Source organism: Podarcis raffonei, chromosome 14 (assembly GCF_027172205.1).
Source record: "Podarcis raffonei isolate rPodRaf1 chromosome 14, rPodRaf1.pri, whole genome shotgun sequence".
Classification (NCBI taxonomy): Eukaryota; Metazoa; Chordata; class Lepidosauria; order Squamata; family Lacertidae; genus Podarcis; species Podarcis raffonei.
Window position 1 is genome coordinate 28826330 of NC_070615.1, and position 16329 is coordinate 28842658.

The following is a 16329-nucleotide window of genomic DNA, read 5'->3' on the forward strand; positions in this document are numbered from 1 at the left end:
GGAGAGTCTCTCCAAGCTATCTGTGGAGGTGCTATTGGGGACTGAACCTGCAAGCCAAGTGCTCTAACCCAGCCATCCCCATACTCAGCCCTCCAGATGTTTTGGGACTACAACTCCTATGATCCCTAGCAAACAGGACCCGTGGTCAGGGATGATGGGAGTTGTAGTCCCAAAACATCTGCCTTTTTTTTTTTTATTAAACAATTTTTATAATCATACAAGCAAAACATACATAAACAAACAAGAGACAAAAACAGAACATAAACAAACAAACAAAAAGAAAACAAGTACCATTTCATATCCTAATTTCTTGAACCTTTCTTCTTCGACTTCCTCATGCCTCCCATTTCTGTATTCCAAATTCTAATCAGTTGCTCAGCAAATCTTCCCTTATTTTACTATAAATTTTAGCTAATCATCCTTATTCTCCTTGTCTTAACCATTACTACTAGTAACCATTTACTTTAGTCCAACATCATTCTAACTGTCATTAATTTTATAATATTTCTTTAGATAGTCCTTGAACTTTTTCCATTCTTCTTCCGCTGCTTCTCTTCCCTGGTTTCGGATTCTGCTCGTCATTTCTGCCAAACCCATGTAGTCCATCACCTTCATCTGCCATTCTTCCAGAGTGGGTAGATCTTGTGTCTTCCAGTACTTTGCAATGAGTATTCTTGCTGCTGTTGTAGCATACATAAAGAAAGTTATATCTGTCTTTAACACCCCCTGGCCGACAATACCCAAGAGAAAGGCCTCTGGTTTCTTGGGGAAAGTATATTTAAATACCTTTTTAAGTTCATTATAGATCATTTCCCAGAATGCCTTAATCTTCGGGCACGTCCACCAAAGGTGAAAAAATGTACCTTCCTTTTCTTTACATTTCCAACATTTATTGTCAGGCAAATGGTAAATCTTTGCAAGCTTGACTGGGGTTATGTACCACCTATATATCATTTTCATAATATTTTCTCTTAAGGCATTACATGCCGTAAACTTCATCCCGGTGGTCCACAACTTTTCCCAATCAGCAAACAAAATATTATGACCAATGTCCTGAGCCCATTTAATCATAGCTGATTTAACCGTTTCATCTTGTGTATTCCATTTCAGCAGCAAATTATACATTTTTGACAAATTCTTAGTACTGGATTCTAACAGTTCGATCTCTAATTTTGATTTTTCCACCTGGAAGCCAATTTTACTATCCAATTTAAACACTTCATTTATTTGATGATAATGCAGCCAATCTCTCACCTTCCCTTTTAGTTTTTCAAAACTCTGCAATCTCCATTTATCCCCTTCCTTTTCCAAGATTTCCCAATACCTTGGCCACTTCGGTTCCATGTTTAACTTTTTAACTGCCTTTGCTTCCATTGGCGACAACCACCTTGGGGTTTTATTTTCCAGCAAATCTTTATATCTGACCCAAACATTTAGTAGTGCTTTTCTGACAATATGGTTTTTAAAACTTTTATGTGCTTTAACCTTGTCATACCACAAATATGCATGCCACCCAAAAATATTGTTAAAACCTTCCAAATCCAAAATGTCTGTGTTTTCAAGAAGCAGCCAATCTTTTAGCCAGCAGAAAGCTGCCGCTTCATAATACAATTTAAAGTCTGGCAGGGCAAACCCCCCTCTTTCTTTTGAATCCGTTAATATCTTAAATTTAATTCTGGGCTTCTTGCCCTGCCAGACAAATTTAGATATATCTTTCTGCCACTTCTTGAAACAGTCCATTTTATCCATTATTTGTAATGCTTGAAATAAGAACAACATTCTTGGCAATACATTCATTTTTATAACTGCAATTCGACCTAACAAGGAAAGCTTCAAGTTTGACCAAATCTCCAAATCTCTTTTCACTTCTGTCCAAGTTGTAGTCCCAAAACATCTGGAGGGTGGAGTATGGGGGTGCCTGCTCTAACCACTGAGCCCTTTTTTCTCAAAGGGGTTGCCGCAACCATTCCTCACATCTCCAGGTGAAAAGATTCCAGGTGTGCCCTTCAAGACAAGCTGAACCCCCACTCCTGTCTCCTTTTGGAAGTTTGGTGTGATGAACCAACTGCCCCCCTCCCAACACCCACACCTTTTCTTTTCTTTTATAGTACAGAGGCTCATTTAATGAGATTTGTCTGTGCCATAAAAATATCAGAGCAATAAGAAGATTGGATAAAATTCCTCCTGCAAAGCCACATATGTCCGGGAGGCCTGCCCAGGAAGCTGCACAAATTTTCTCTGCCATTGGGCTGGATTTAGCCGTGACCACAAAAAGCTTCTTATAGCACACACAAAAAATGCCCATTAGTGGGTTTTGAAATCAATAGGAAGCAGAGCCCCCACGGCTGTAAAACAAGAAAATGATCCACGGAGCCCGCGATAGCACCTATTAAGCGTCAGCCCTCTTCCATCAACTCCTGTGGGAAAGAGCCTCCTGGCCATCAACAAGGGTGTTATAATTCCTCATGCATACGCCACATTAAAGAGAAAAAAAGCCAATCACTACTCAAAAAAAGAGTGTTGCTCTTAGCAACAAGCCCCTTCCCCACCTGCCCGCCTTTCTGCCACAGATCTCACCCTCCCGTTTGACTCTGGGCTCCAAAGGAAGCAACTCACACAAACAGCTTCTGCTTCAGCCCTACAGAGGCGATTAGAATATCATGTCACCTTGAGCTGACAAAATCTGACTGCAATTAGGATTAAGAGCAAAAAGGAAGAGGGAAGGAAGCTGCATTCAAAATGGAATTTCTGTCCAGGAAGCCAATTTGACTCTCCATGGGTTTGTGGGCACAGCGATGGAATCTGCTCAAATCCTGGTTTGGCCAAGGAACTTTCTCTTGCTTCCTATTCTGTGCAAGGAAGAAATGTTGCAGCCTGGCCTTATCCCTGACATGATACCCCCTTGTGCCCTGCCTCCAGTGTTGGGAAGTAGCAATGCTTCAGGATATCAGTTGCTCTTGTGCTCCAGTGCCTTCCAACTCTAAAATTCTAGGATTCTTTGTGTGCATGCACAAACACACAAACAGTTCCCTCCAGCTAGTTAAGCAGGGAACAACCTTCCAGGCTGCTGGCCTGGCACAGGAACATGAGCTTGAGCCACAGACACTGCAAGTGACTGTCACCCTGACTTGAAGGCACCTGACCAATTAGCAGGCAAGGCCAAAGGGTTTCCAGAGGTTTGCAAAGGGAGCTTTAATGAGGGCAAGAAAGGGACGCCTTGGAATTCACAGTGAGCGACAAGAGCATGGCAAGGGGATTATGTCATTGTGATGGGTCTTTTTGTGCCTTATATGTACAGCACTGTGACCAAAACCCTCAGCTTGTGGGGCAGGCAGGAGAGCAAACCCTCCAAGTGTCACTATTTTCCTGATTTAGAGAAGCCATCCTGGTTTCTGATTTGATCCCAGAATGTCCCACTTTTCCTTAGGATGTCCCTATTTTCACTGGAGAAATGTTGGAGGGTATGGAGTTATCTGACCCCCCAAGCCATCTGAAAGCAATCCCGTATAGGGAAGTTTGTTAAGTTTGTTTTTATATACATACATTTTTGGATTACAACCAATTTTGGGAGGAGGCCCCATTGGCAAAAGCGTGCCTTGGGTTACAACCTATTTTGGTTTACAACTGAACCTCTGGAATGGATTGTGGTTGTAAACCAAAGTACCACTGTCTAGGGAAGTTTTTTAAAAAAATGTTTAATGTTTTTATATTTGTTGGAAGCTGCCAGAGTGGCTGGGGCAACCCAGTAAGATGTGTGGGGTATAAATAGTAAAATTATCATTATGGAATGGGATGTCCCTATTTTCATTGGAGAAATGTTGGAGGGTGTGGGAGAGGCCTCCGAAACCTGTTGCAAGGCCAGGAATCCAGGTCACTTCTTGATCAAGGGGAGCCTCCCAGTTCCTACTCCGCTTCTCTCTTCTTCTCTTCCCTGCCATACCCTCACCTCTCCCCTTCCCTCTGAAAACTAGGACTCCAGCCTTGGAAGACCCTGATGGCCCTTGGATGGAGGGCTCCTCTACCCACGTGGCTCCCTGAGCATCACCCAGTGGCACGAATCACAGCCAGAAAGGTGCTCTTTGCTTTCATGGAGAAACGTCATTGTGATGGAAATAGCATGAGCACGTGGAGTGCATCAAGGCTGGTGGCAGATCCACCCTACAGAAAATGTTTTTAGGTCATTGAATTATAGAAGGGACCCCAAGGGTCGTCTAGTCCAACCCCCTGCAATGCATCTGCCTAAGCATGGAAGTACCCAGAAATGCCCCTGGAGACAAACAGGGCTGTGTGAATGAAGGACTGAGCTTCAAGGCTGGCAGGATCTGAAAGGGGCCATCATAGCTCGGTGGCAGAGCACTGGTTCTGCATGAGAAAGGTCCCAGCTTCAACCCACAACAGATATCTCCAGGAAGGGCTGGGAAATACTTGCACCTGAAACCCAGGAGAGCTATTTTGCTGCCAGTCAGTGTGGACGATACTAAGCTAGATGGACCAAAAGCTTGGCTCAGTATAAGGCATCTTCCAATGTTCCTACCAGGGTTTCCCAAACTTGGGTCTTCAGCTGTTGCTGGATTACAACTCCCATTGTCCTTAGCTAGCAGGACTAGTGGTCAGGGATGATGGGGACCGTAGTCCCAAAACAGCTGGAGACCCAAATTTGGGAAACCCTGGTTCCTACTATGGGAAAGGCCCATAGCTCAGTGGTAGAACATTTGCTTTGCATGCAGAATGACCCAGGGTTCAATCTCTGAGAGCAGGGCTGGAAGAGACTCCAGACTGAAAATCCTGCAGGGCTGCTGCAAGCCAGTGTCAATACACAATGCTGGGCTAGGTGGACTACTTGGTAAAAGGCAGCTTCCTATATTCTGGTGCTGAAGCACATCTATCCATCTATCTGTCTATCAAATTAACATTCCACCCTTTCTCCCAAGCCAGCAAGCACACCCATAATTTAGTTGTTTTTATTTTTAAAAAATGCATTCTAAAACAGTTACAAGATTCTTAAAACAGTTCCAGTTCATTTCAGGGGTTGCCAGAATAGTTTCCTTCAGCCTGTTGATATCCCACGGAGGGGTCTATAGGGTTCTACCCTGTCCCCATCTGCTCTCAGGGATGTTGCAAACCCCAGCCCTGCACTCCAAACTGATCTGTAAAGTTAATCGGCTCCCAGCCAGCTCTCCAAATTCCCAGTGCTGCTGTTAATTTATACAGGGGTGATCAGTGTACAGTACTTGTCACTTGACAGAGCAGGAAAAGAAAAGAGAAGAAAGGTCCTTTTTGACATGCCTCAACCAGAATTGGGCAAAGTGTGCCAGCCTGTGATGTAGCCCCTCTCAGAAGGCAGCTCAGGTCTCTGCAGGAGAAGGATATTTTAAAGCTGGGAGGAGACAAGTGCAGGCAAGAGAAAGGAGGAATGATCAGGTGGGGGGGGCAAGGATTTGTAGCCCTCTAAATGTTGTTGGATGACAGCTCACACTGCCCCAGGCCCTTTTGATGCTCCCAGAGGCCACCCCAGGGGTTTTTCCTGCCCCATCTGTATCCTTTGCCTTGGACCCTGTGCCAAGGCCACCTTCCTTCAGTTCAAGTGCACTGTCAGTCATTGTTGGTGGACCATAAACCCTAGATGCCCAGCTTTCATTTAAAAAGAAGTTGTTTCTAGTATGCGGTAGCAGCCATTGCAGCAGCGGGAGAGCTGGGAAGCAGGGTTCCCTCCAATGGCTCTGTTGTTACAGGCCAGCCCCATCAGGCCTCCTCTCCCTGAACTGCCACCTGAGGGCAGCCGTTCCATCAGGCTGCCTCAGTGGGACAGACAGGAAGGAGCAGGGTCCATTGTATCAGCTTTGCTGAATGCCCAGCTTCATCTTCCACCTCCTGCCCCTGAACAGGAACAACTGCTTGGAAACTGGCACCTGAGTTTTTATTTTCCTCTTCACTCCCTGTCCCTTTCCCCTTATGTGTCTTGTTGGTGGTTCGAATCCCCGCAACGGGGTGAGCTCCCGTTGTTCAGTCTCAGCTTCTGCCCACCTAGCAGTTCAAAAGCACATCAAATGCAAGTAGATAAATAGGTACCACTCCAGTGGGAAGGTAAACAGTGTTTCCATGCGCTGCTCTGGTTCGCCAGAAGCGGCTTAGTCATGCTGGCCACATGACCTGGAAGCTGTCTGCAGACAAACGCTGGCTCCCTCGGCCTATAGAGCAAGATGAGTGCGCAACCACAGAGTCGTCCGTGATTGAACCTAACAGTCAGAGGTACCTTTACCTTTACCTAAGTCACTCTGGGAGACTTTTTGACTGAAGCTCTGATTCCCATGCATGGGTTTGTTTCCCCAAAGGGCAAGCCAGCCATGGGATGGGACAGGGGCTGCTACGGTGGCTGAATAATCTGGGCTGGTGAGGGGTTATTTAACCCTTTCCCCTCCAAACACTGTTGCCTTGATCAAAGTGCCTCTCCCTCCACCAACTCCTATTAGCTCCTTGGAAAGGGAGGGAAGAGATGGGGGGAACCCTTTGCACATCACTGAACTGTGTCTTGCCTCCATTGCAGCCTCCTCCTTGCCCTGTCCCAGGGCCATAAACCTCATCGTGGCTGAGCTGCGTGGCCAGCATCACCCCCAGAAGCCCCCAAGGAGGGGGCAAAGCATCTGCATTGCAGGCAGAAAGTCCCAGTCTCTGTTGCGAATGGCACCTCCAAGTTGGGGCTTGGAAAGACTCCTTCCTGAAACCCCAGGAAGCTGCTGCCAGTCAGTGTAAACGACACTGAGCTTCAAGAGCCCAACAACGGTCTGGCTTAGCATCAGGCAGCTGCCTGTGAGGAGGAGCTGCAAGCCGGAGCTTTGCATGGGAACTGGAAAGGGCAGGTTGCTGCCGCTGCCTCCCCGCTGCCTGACAAGGCAGCCGTGACCTTTTCCCCTTTTGTGGCACTTGTGAAATGGGTGGCGCCTTCCCTGCCATGCTCAGCAGACAAGCTGCTCCCAGCATTCAGAGCCCTGCTGGTGCCATTTGCTCAAAGAGCCTTTTGTCAGCTTCAAAAGGCCCCAGCAGACACCGCTGGGGAGTGACACAGAATTGCCTGTTGGGGCAGGATAGTGCCAAGCAGTGGGGTGTGTGAGCAGGCTTCCCACGCAGCCACCCGGTGGGGCTGGAGCAGCACATCTTGACCCTCCCTCCCCCGGGCAGCGAGCGGCAATTGCCACTGCAAGTGGTGGTGGAGGGTATGCCCAAGTGCCTCCGTTTAAAAAGAGAGTGGATTTCTTTGAGCATTTGTGCTCAGGCTCATTGCAGCAGCTCAGGCGGAGGCTGCAGCCCTGCCGCTTCCTGGAACACTCAACAGAATCATGCCAGGCAGCTGCATGGCCAAAAAATAAAAAATAAAAAGCAGCATCAGACTTAAGCTGTCAAACGGAGCAGCACTGGGCAGGCCATTGGCTTGTCTGTAAGGGCAGCCAGTCATCTGCAAGGAGGTGGGGGCTAGCTGGCCGGCTGGCAGCTTCAGTGATTCTGTGTTAAGAGCCCTGGCCCACCCCTGGAGATGGACTTGGCATTGTGAAGATGGCCTCCCATAGTTAAGCTATGGAACTCCCATAGTTAAGCTATGGAACTCACTGCCACAGGAGGCAGTGATGACCACCAGCTTTAAAAGAGGATAAGACAAAACCACGGAGAAGGAGAGGGCTATTAATGGCTACTAGCCACAATGGCTATGCTCTGCCCCAAAGTTGGAGGCAGGAATTATTCTGAATACCAGTTGTTGGAAACAGCAGGAGGAGAGAGGGTGCTCTTGTGCTCAGGTCCTGCTTGTGGGTTTCCCACTGGGGCATCTGGTTGTCCACTGTGAGCAGAGAAGGCTGGACTGGGTGGGCCATTGGCGGCAGTAAGCTCATCATGTTTCTCATTGAAGTGCTAGGGCAGATGTCAAGTTTGAAAGCAGGTTTTAGTTTATCAAAGGTGGGAAGCATCCGTTGTTTGTCCTGGCAGCAAACAGCCTTGGCCCAGCCTGACCAACCGACTGGGATGAAAACAGCTCCTGAGATGGAGGCCCTGCATTCAGCCCTGCCGCCATACCTCTTGTGCGGAGACCTTGGATGAAATGAGGGAGGGGGGAGAGAGAGAGTTTCACAGGATCCAGCTGCAACAGCAGTTTTAACACTTCCTCCTGCTCTACTGGGGGAGCTTAATTTCCGGAGAAAGTCAAGTTGCAAATGAGTTTGCAACCAGCCAGGAAAAGCACCTCCTTGTGCATTCCTGTTAATTCAAAGCGCTGCCTGTTTGCCTCTCCACCTCAGCCGCTTCCTGGTTCCCGCACTTGGGAGGGCAGCATGAAGAGCCCCCAGCCCAGGTGCCCTGATGGGGCAGGAAAGGGGACAGACAGGGAGGATGTTTCCAACACTTTGCTAGGAAAAGCACAAAGCCCTGGTTCAGATGGAGACAGTCTGAGCACAAAGCTCTGTTGTGAGTTGCTCTTGTTCAGTGATGCTGCCCTCAGTGCATTATCATTCCTTTTGTGAGCTGTCAGTAGGGAAGTGGGAGGCCTCAAGGATTGTTCTTCTAAGTTGGGGGGGGGGCAGGATGGAAGCATACAGACCATCTGGGAAGCCATCAGATGTGAAAGATCTCCTTCTTCCCTGTAATTAAGCAGGCAAAGAACTCAAGATGCAAGGCCATCTCTCATTTGCCCTAGTTCTAAGAGCAGGGCCTTCTTGGCTGCAACTCCAGGGCAGGGAATCGCCTTCCACCAGCTGCAGGCCTGACTTCACCCTGTCTGTCAGAATTACTCAAGGTGGTTAACCTGTTCTGAATACTGGAAGGTGCTCAAAGAGGACGGACACATGTCTCCTCTTGGTCAGTAGTCAGAGGGAAAGAGGGGCTGCGCTCCCGACTTAAACAAGCTGCACTCCCGACTCAGCCTGATATCCTCCCTTGCATTCAGAAAATCTTTGTAGAATCATAAAATTGTAGAGCTGGAAGGGAGTCCCAAGGCTCATCAAGTCCAACGCCCTGCAATGCAGAGATCACAGCTAAAGAGTCCATGACAGATGGCCATCCAACCTGTTTAAAATCTTCCAGCTTCTAAGGGAGTCTGTTCCACTGTCAAACAGCTCCTAACATCTGAAAGTTCTTCCTAAGGTTTAGTCAGAATCTTCTTCCCCATCATTTGAATCCATCGGTTTGATCCTACCCTCTGGAACAGCAGAAAACAAGCTTGCTCCACCTTCCATGTGGCAGACCTTCAGATATCTAAAGATGGTTCTCATATCAGCTCTCATTCTTCTCTTCTCCAGGATTAAAACCCCCAACCCTCTCAACCTTTCCTCATTAAACTTGGTTTCCAGACCCTTAGACAAGAAATCATACGCAGGTACAGCTCCTGTCCTCCCCCTGGTGCCTTGCTCAGGTGAGCCACTCAGGGAATTGCAAGCTCCTTGTTGCTCTACCTTCACTCAGCTCCTGGAACGGACCACCCTGCCCAGGTGCCAGAAGGGATGCCACATCATGCCCATGTTGCCCTTGTTTCTTTGAAGGTGGCAGCCAGTTCAGCATTTTCTTCTGCTCTAATGTCCAAAACTGAGAGGTAGCGGATAACCCCTCTACACCTACACAGACACACCACACTCTCTTCTGAGCTTCCGGCAGCCTCCCCACCAGCAGCTGGTCCCACCAGATATCTTGGACTACAATTCCCATCATCCCCAGCTTCCACAAGCCATGGTGGATGGAGCTCATGGGAGACATACCCCAACAACCTCAGGAAGGCACCAGGTTGAGGAAGGCTCAGGAGAAGACCATGGCCAGTGAAATATACTCAGAGTCGCGAAGTGATTTCATGCTCTTTATTCAGCTCATAGTGGTGAGGAGGAATGAATGAAAGTCCCCTCAAAGTATCTGCTTTATATACATTATTTACACAATGGGCTGCACATGATTGGCTAATTCCGGAATTCTACTGTAAGCCAATCAGGTTGTGGATTCACTTCTATCTGGAGCATGATTGGGTAGTTCCTGCCAACCAATCATACTGCTGCATTGTTCTAGGACCAATCAGACTGCTGCATTCTGAATCCTATTGTTCTAGGACCAATCAGACTGCTGCCTTTTGGCTCCTATTGTTCTAGGACCAATCAGACTGCTGCAGTTTGGATCCTATTCAACTCAGTACACAACACCCCTCCCCTCTAAGTTCCAGTCCTGCCCGGGAGGTCGCATTCATAGTCCTCGAGGTACGCTGGCGGCCTACGTGTGCGTTGCGGCCTGGGGTGTTCCCTGGTCCGGGGTTCAGGTTCTGGCTCGTGTTCCAAGGATGCTGGCTGTGATGGGGCTATTTGGTCTGGCGCAACCGGCTCGCTCAGTCGTGGTTCTGGTTCCGGTGTCCTTTCGGCCTCGCAGGTCCTCTCTGTATTTACTGATTCTGCCTCTCCTGCTGGCCCCTCGTGCTCTATGGGCCTCACTGCCCCTCTGTTCCCTTGGGACTCCTCTGACCTTTCCTCCTCCTGGTTTTCTCCCGGGAATCGTCGCCGTATCTGGTCGCAGTGGCGGCGCCAGCATTGCCCCCCATCTGTTAGCACCTCGTACGACACGGGGCCAGTGACCCTGGTGACTGTGGCGGGTACCCATGCTGGGCCTGCCCCAAAATTCTTTGCGTACACTGGGTCCTGGGCCTCGAAGGTCCGGGGGTTCCTGCCTTCCCCCACCACTACCTCATCCTGAGCTCTATCGGGGTGAATGCGGTCCAATCTGATTGCAAGGCGCCGACCCATTAGTAGTTCAGCGGGGCTCCGGCCAGTTGTTGAGCTGGGGGTGCTGTGCTGTGCTAGAAGGAATGTGGCAAGGCGGTACTCCCAATCCCCTTGCGTCATGCGGCGAAGGGTGTCCTTGGTGGTCCGCACCATGCGTTCTGCTTGGCCATTGGTGGCAGGATGGAATGGCGCCGAACGGATGTGGCGGATGGCGTTCTGCGCTGTGAAGGTTTGGAATTCTCCTGACGTAAATGCAGTCCCATTGTCTGAGACGAGAGTGTCAGGGAGCCCGTGGGTTGCAAACAGCCTGCGTAGTACCCGGATGGCTGCGGACGTAGACGTGGACGGTACCAGTGCGACTTCCAGCCATTTGGTGTAGGAGTCCACCACTATGAAGAATGTTTTCCCCTGAAAGGGGCCAGCGAAGTCCACATGCAGGCGTGACCATGGTGCTCGGGCGGACTCCCAGGACTGGACTGGGGCCCTTGGGGGATCTGGGCGGGATTCTTGGCAGGCCTGGCAGTGTTTGACCCAGGCCTCTATCTCTCCGTCGATCCCCGGCCACCACACATAACTCCTGGCAAGGGCCTTCATTCTTACTACCCCTGGGTGTGTCTTGTGTAGGGCTGTGAGGACCCTTTTGCGGAGGGGCTGGGGAACAACGACCCTGCTTCCCCATAACAGGCACCCCTTGTGGGCCGACAGTTCATGTTTGCGGGTTGTGTAGCTGGCGAATTCTGGCCCGGGGCTGCTGCTGGGCCATCCCCTCCACACCCAGTCCAGGACCCGGGAGATGACCCTATCTTTCTTGGAATGGTGTGCAACTTCTTGTGCCTGAATGGGGCAGTCGGGAAGCAGCTCCAGGCTCATAACCTCTTGTGCAGGTGCTGGGTCGGGGCCTGTTTCCGGTAGTGGTAGCCTGCTGAGGGCATCCGCATGGCCCATCGCCTTCCCCGGAAGGTGAATCAGTGCATACTGGTAGCTGGCAAGGAAAATTGACCACCTGAGGACGCGAGGAGACAGCACTTGGGGGGTCTGCTTTTCAGGGGCAAATAAGCCAAGCAACGGCTTGTGGTCAGTCACCACGGTGAAGGGCCGCCCGTACAAGAAATCATGGAATTTTTTTTTACTCCCTTCACGATTGCCAGACCCTCCTTGTCGATTTGCGAGTAGTTCCGCTCGGTTGCGTTGAGTGTCTGGGAAAAGTATGCCACCGGTACCTCTCTTCCATCCGGGAGTTGGTGTCCCAGGACAGCGCCAATTCCATAGGGCGAGGCATCGCATGCTAGCACCACCGGCAGCCTCTCGTCGAAGTGTGCCAAGACCGAGTTTGAGACAAGCAAGTCCTTGACTGCCTGGAATGCGGCCTCCTGGCGCTGGCCCCACACCCAAGGGGCCCGCTTGTCCAGGAGTCTGTGTAGGGGCTCTGCTACCGCCGCCTTGTGGGGAAGGAAGGAATGGTAAAAGTTCAATAGTCCCAAGAAGGCCTGAAGTTCAGTCTTGTTCTTGGGCGCTGGGGCATCACAAATGGCCCGTACCTTGTCCCCAGTCGGGTGGACCCCTTCTGCGTCCACCATAAATCCCAGAAAGTCTACCTGAGGCACTCCTAGTAGACATTTTTCCCGCTTCACCTTGAGACCCGCCGTCTGGAATCGGTGCAGAATGGTGCGGAGGCGGTCCTCAAACTCCTCTGGTGTGGGCCCGGCAATCAACACATCATCGAAGAAGGGGGTGACGCCAGGAATCCCTTTAAGTAGAGAGTCCATTAGATTCTGGAATATGCCTGGTGCCACGCTGACACCGAATTGCAGCCGCTTTACCCTGAATGCTCCTCTGTGCGTCACAATCGTCTGTGCCTCTGCTGTGGCCTCATCTACTGGCAGCTGTTGATATGCTTGGGCCAAGTCCAGCTTGCCAAAAATTTTCGACCCAGCCAGGGTGGCAAGAACATGGCTGACCACTGGCACTGGGTATGCATGGGCCGTGAGGGCCTTGTTTATGGTACATTTGTAGTCTGCGCAGATGCGGACTGAACCATTAGGCTTGACGGGCGTGACGATTGGGGTTTCCCAGGGGGCATTAGGCACCGGCTCCAGCACTCCTTGCTCCACGAGCCGGTCCAATTCCTCGTCTATACGGGGTTTCAGGGCGAACGGGACCCGGCGGGCCTTGAGCCTGACCGGTCGTACTGCGGGGTCAAGCTGTAGAGCAATGGGGGGGCCCGTATACTGTCCCAATTTCCCATCGAAAACCCCCGGAAATTCCTTGCATATGGCATCCACGTCCACTTGTAAGCTAGTGTGGTTCACCCCGGTAACGGCTAGCCCCAGTGGTCCAAACCATGCCAATCCCAGTAAGCTAATGTAGGGGCCCTTGACCACAAGCAAGTCCAGTTGCCGCGTCCGCCCTCGGTATTGCACCCTGAAGGTCCCCACCCCCATTGTGGGGACCTTACGTTTTTGGAAGTCCCGGAGGGTGAATGGGGCCGGCCTGAGTTTGGGACCCCCAGTAGGACACAGTTTCCTTAAGGTCCTTGCCGAGATTATGGATAGAGTTGAACCCGTGTCAAGCTCCATGCGGCATGGGGCCCCCTCTATCTGTACGTCAACATAAATTTTCTCTACGTTGGGGTGGGGCAACTGGTATACCTGGAAGTCCGTGAGCTCTGTCGAGTTGCCTTGGTGCGTTGGGCCCCGGGACCTGGGGCTCTTGGATTGGTCATCTGATGCCTGGCGTCGGGTGGGCCGAGCCCGACACACCCGGGCGATGTGTCCCAATTTTCTGCACTGCCTGCACTCTGCGTTGTGGAAACGGCAGGTCCTCCTCTCGTGACTTTCTCCACAGCTTGCGCAGTTCCCTCCTTCTCGTCGAGGCAGCTGTGGTATGTGGGCTGCTTGAGTGCGCTGCTGTACTCGGTGCACCTCCTCCCTGTCGGATCCTGAGTCGTCGGTGAGGTCTTCGTGGTGGACCCTCGGTTGGGACAGCTGGCTCGGCCGTGCCTCTTGCGTCGACCTCTCGGCAGCTTCCGTTGCCAGGGCCTCCTCCAGAGCGACCTGGAACGTTAGGTCCTTCTTAGCGTAGAGGCGTTGTTGCAGCTTCTCATCCTTCAGGCCACCGACGAGGCGGTCACGAAGCATGTTCTCCAGCTCTGAGAAGTTGCAGAACCGGGCGGCTTGGCGGAGAGAGGTCACAAACCCAGTTATGGTTTCCCCAGGGGCTTGCCGCTTTGCGTAGAAGGCATTTCGACGAGCCACCACTGAGGGCTGCGGCGAAAAGTGCCCCTTCAGCTGTTCCATTATTGTTTTGTATGGAACAGTAGCGACGTCTTCAGGCGCAAGGAGGGCCCGGGGGATTTCAAACGTCTCCTCTCCGCAGACGCTGAAGAATATCGCCCTCTTCTTGGCGTCTTCTTCGTCGGTGACCCCTTTGGCTTCTAGGAGGAAGGTGAAACGGGAGGCGTACGCTTCCCAGTCTCCAGATGCTGGGTTGAATGGCGAGAAGCTGTTGTCGGTTGCCATTCTGAGTTCCTTGTGTCCCGGAGCTGAAGCCTGGATACACGGTGCGAGGCAGCGGTGCGGCAGGTGGCGGTGCTGCGGTGCTGTGTGTGGCAGTCAGCTCAGCGGGATCCCACCTTTGTCGCCAGTGAAATATACTCAGAGTCGCGAAGTGATTTCATGCTCTTTATTCAGCTCATAGTGGTGAGGAGGAATGAATGAAAGTCCCCTCAAAGTATCTGCTTTATATACATTATTTACACAATGGGCTGCACATGATTGGCTAATTCCGGAATTCTACTGTAAGCCAATCAGGTTGTGGATTCACTTCTATCTGGAGCATGATTGGGTAGTTCCTGCCAACCAATCATACTGCTGCATTGTTCTAGGACCAATCAGACTGCTGCATTCTGAATCCTATTGTTCTAGGACCAATCAGACTGCTGCCTTTTGGATCCTATTGTTCTAGGACCAATCAGACTGGTGCAGTTTGGATCCTATTCAACTCAGTACACAACAGCCAGAGGGCATCTTCTTCAGACAAGTGCAGCTGTTATCCTCACTCCCCCACCCCACCCCAATCCTCCTCCTCCTCTTCTTCCTCCGAGCCCCTCCCCAGCCTCAGCCCAGCTGGTGGGGGAGGGCACTAATTAGTGGGGCACATCCCCTCCCCCTCCCCTAACCCCTCTGCATGTTGAGGAAAGAATCAATAATAGTGAATTAATGTCTGTTAACAACTAATAACCCTCCTCTCCCTTCCTTATTACTGAATGACCTCAAGCCAGCCATTAGTCTAACAGACGATGGGCATGTGTGTGGCATGGTTAATGATGCTGGACTGAACCCAGAGCCACCTCACTCATCCAGAACAGCCTCTGCTCCAGCCAGGCTGGGCACAGCAGGAGGAGGCCAGGAGGGCAGGATAAGCACAGCTGTTGCAAGGAGGGGGGCAGGGGGCAGGGGGCTGCCCCCATCAGTGCCAGGAAGGTCCTGCCCCATGCATCCATGCCAGGATGGTCCTGCCCCATGCATCCCAACAGCAGGAGAGCAGGCCCTGTTGGGTGGTGCTTTAAGGTAGCACAAGGGAAGCTCCTTTAGGGCCAGAGTAACAAATAGGCAAAGTTGGGGAGTTGCCAAGGCTCGCTCACCTGTGGTGACCCCCTCTAGCAATTTTATTATTATTAAAACTTATTGCCTAAAAAAAAAAAGTCTCAACATAACTTACACTTAAAAGCATAAACCAAAATACATTGTGCAATGCATTTCATACGAAAACATTAACCTGTTTTCATACAGGTAACTCCCAATTTACGCAGGGGTTACCACACGTTTAAGTGAAATCACATATATATGAAACACCATTGAAAAAGCCTGCAAAGACCCTGTTCTGTTCTGTCCCTCCCCATTCCTCCCCTTTTTGTGATGTTTTCGGGTCATTTCTGGGTTTGGCGCAGTCAGGCACATGTTAAGAGTGTGTGTGTGTTAGTAGAAAGTTGCCTGTATTTGGTCATAGGTCAGTCAGTACAGTATGAGACTCTTAATCACAGAGTCATGGGTTCGAGCCCAGCATTGGGCAAAAGATTCCTGCATTGCAGGGGGCTGGACTAAATGACCCTTCTGGTCCCTTCCAACTCTACAAAGCTATGATATGATAAGACAACATTCAACACACACACCATGAGAGCCATAGAAAGCTTTGGCATCACACTAACAAGGAAACAGAATCAGCTCAGACCATCAAAGACCCGGTGGGAGCACCAAAAAGTTGTCAGTGGAGGTGCCAGGCAGATCGTGCCATAGTCAGGGAGCCATGGCTGAGAAGGCCTTGCTCTCCTTTTGCATGCTACAGCTGCCTTCCCCTGACCCACCTGCACAGGGCCGTCTTTAGCATATGCGCCGCTGGGGTGCAAAGATCCGCCCAGTATTTGAGCTTTTGTATTGTATTGAGCTTGACTTGTTTTAGTGGGGGGGGGGGGCAAACTCAAAGTTGTTGAGCTTTTTTGGGGGGGGATCACTCACCTGTAACAACGATGCAGCAGAAAACTTTCGCTCCATTGCTTTTCACCTGCATTCTCATTCACTCCTCCCTTGTTGTCTCTGCCCTG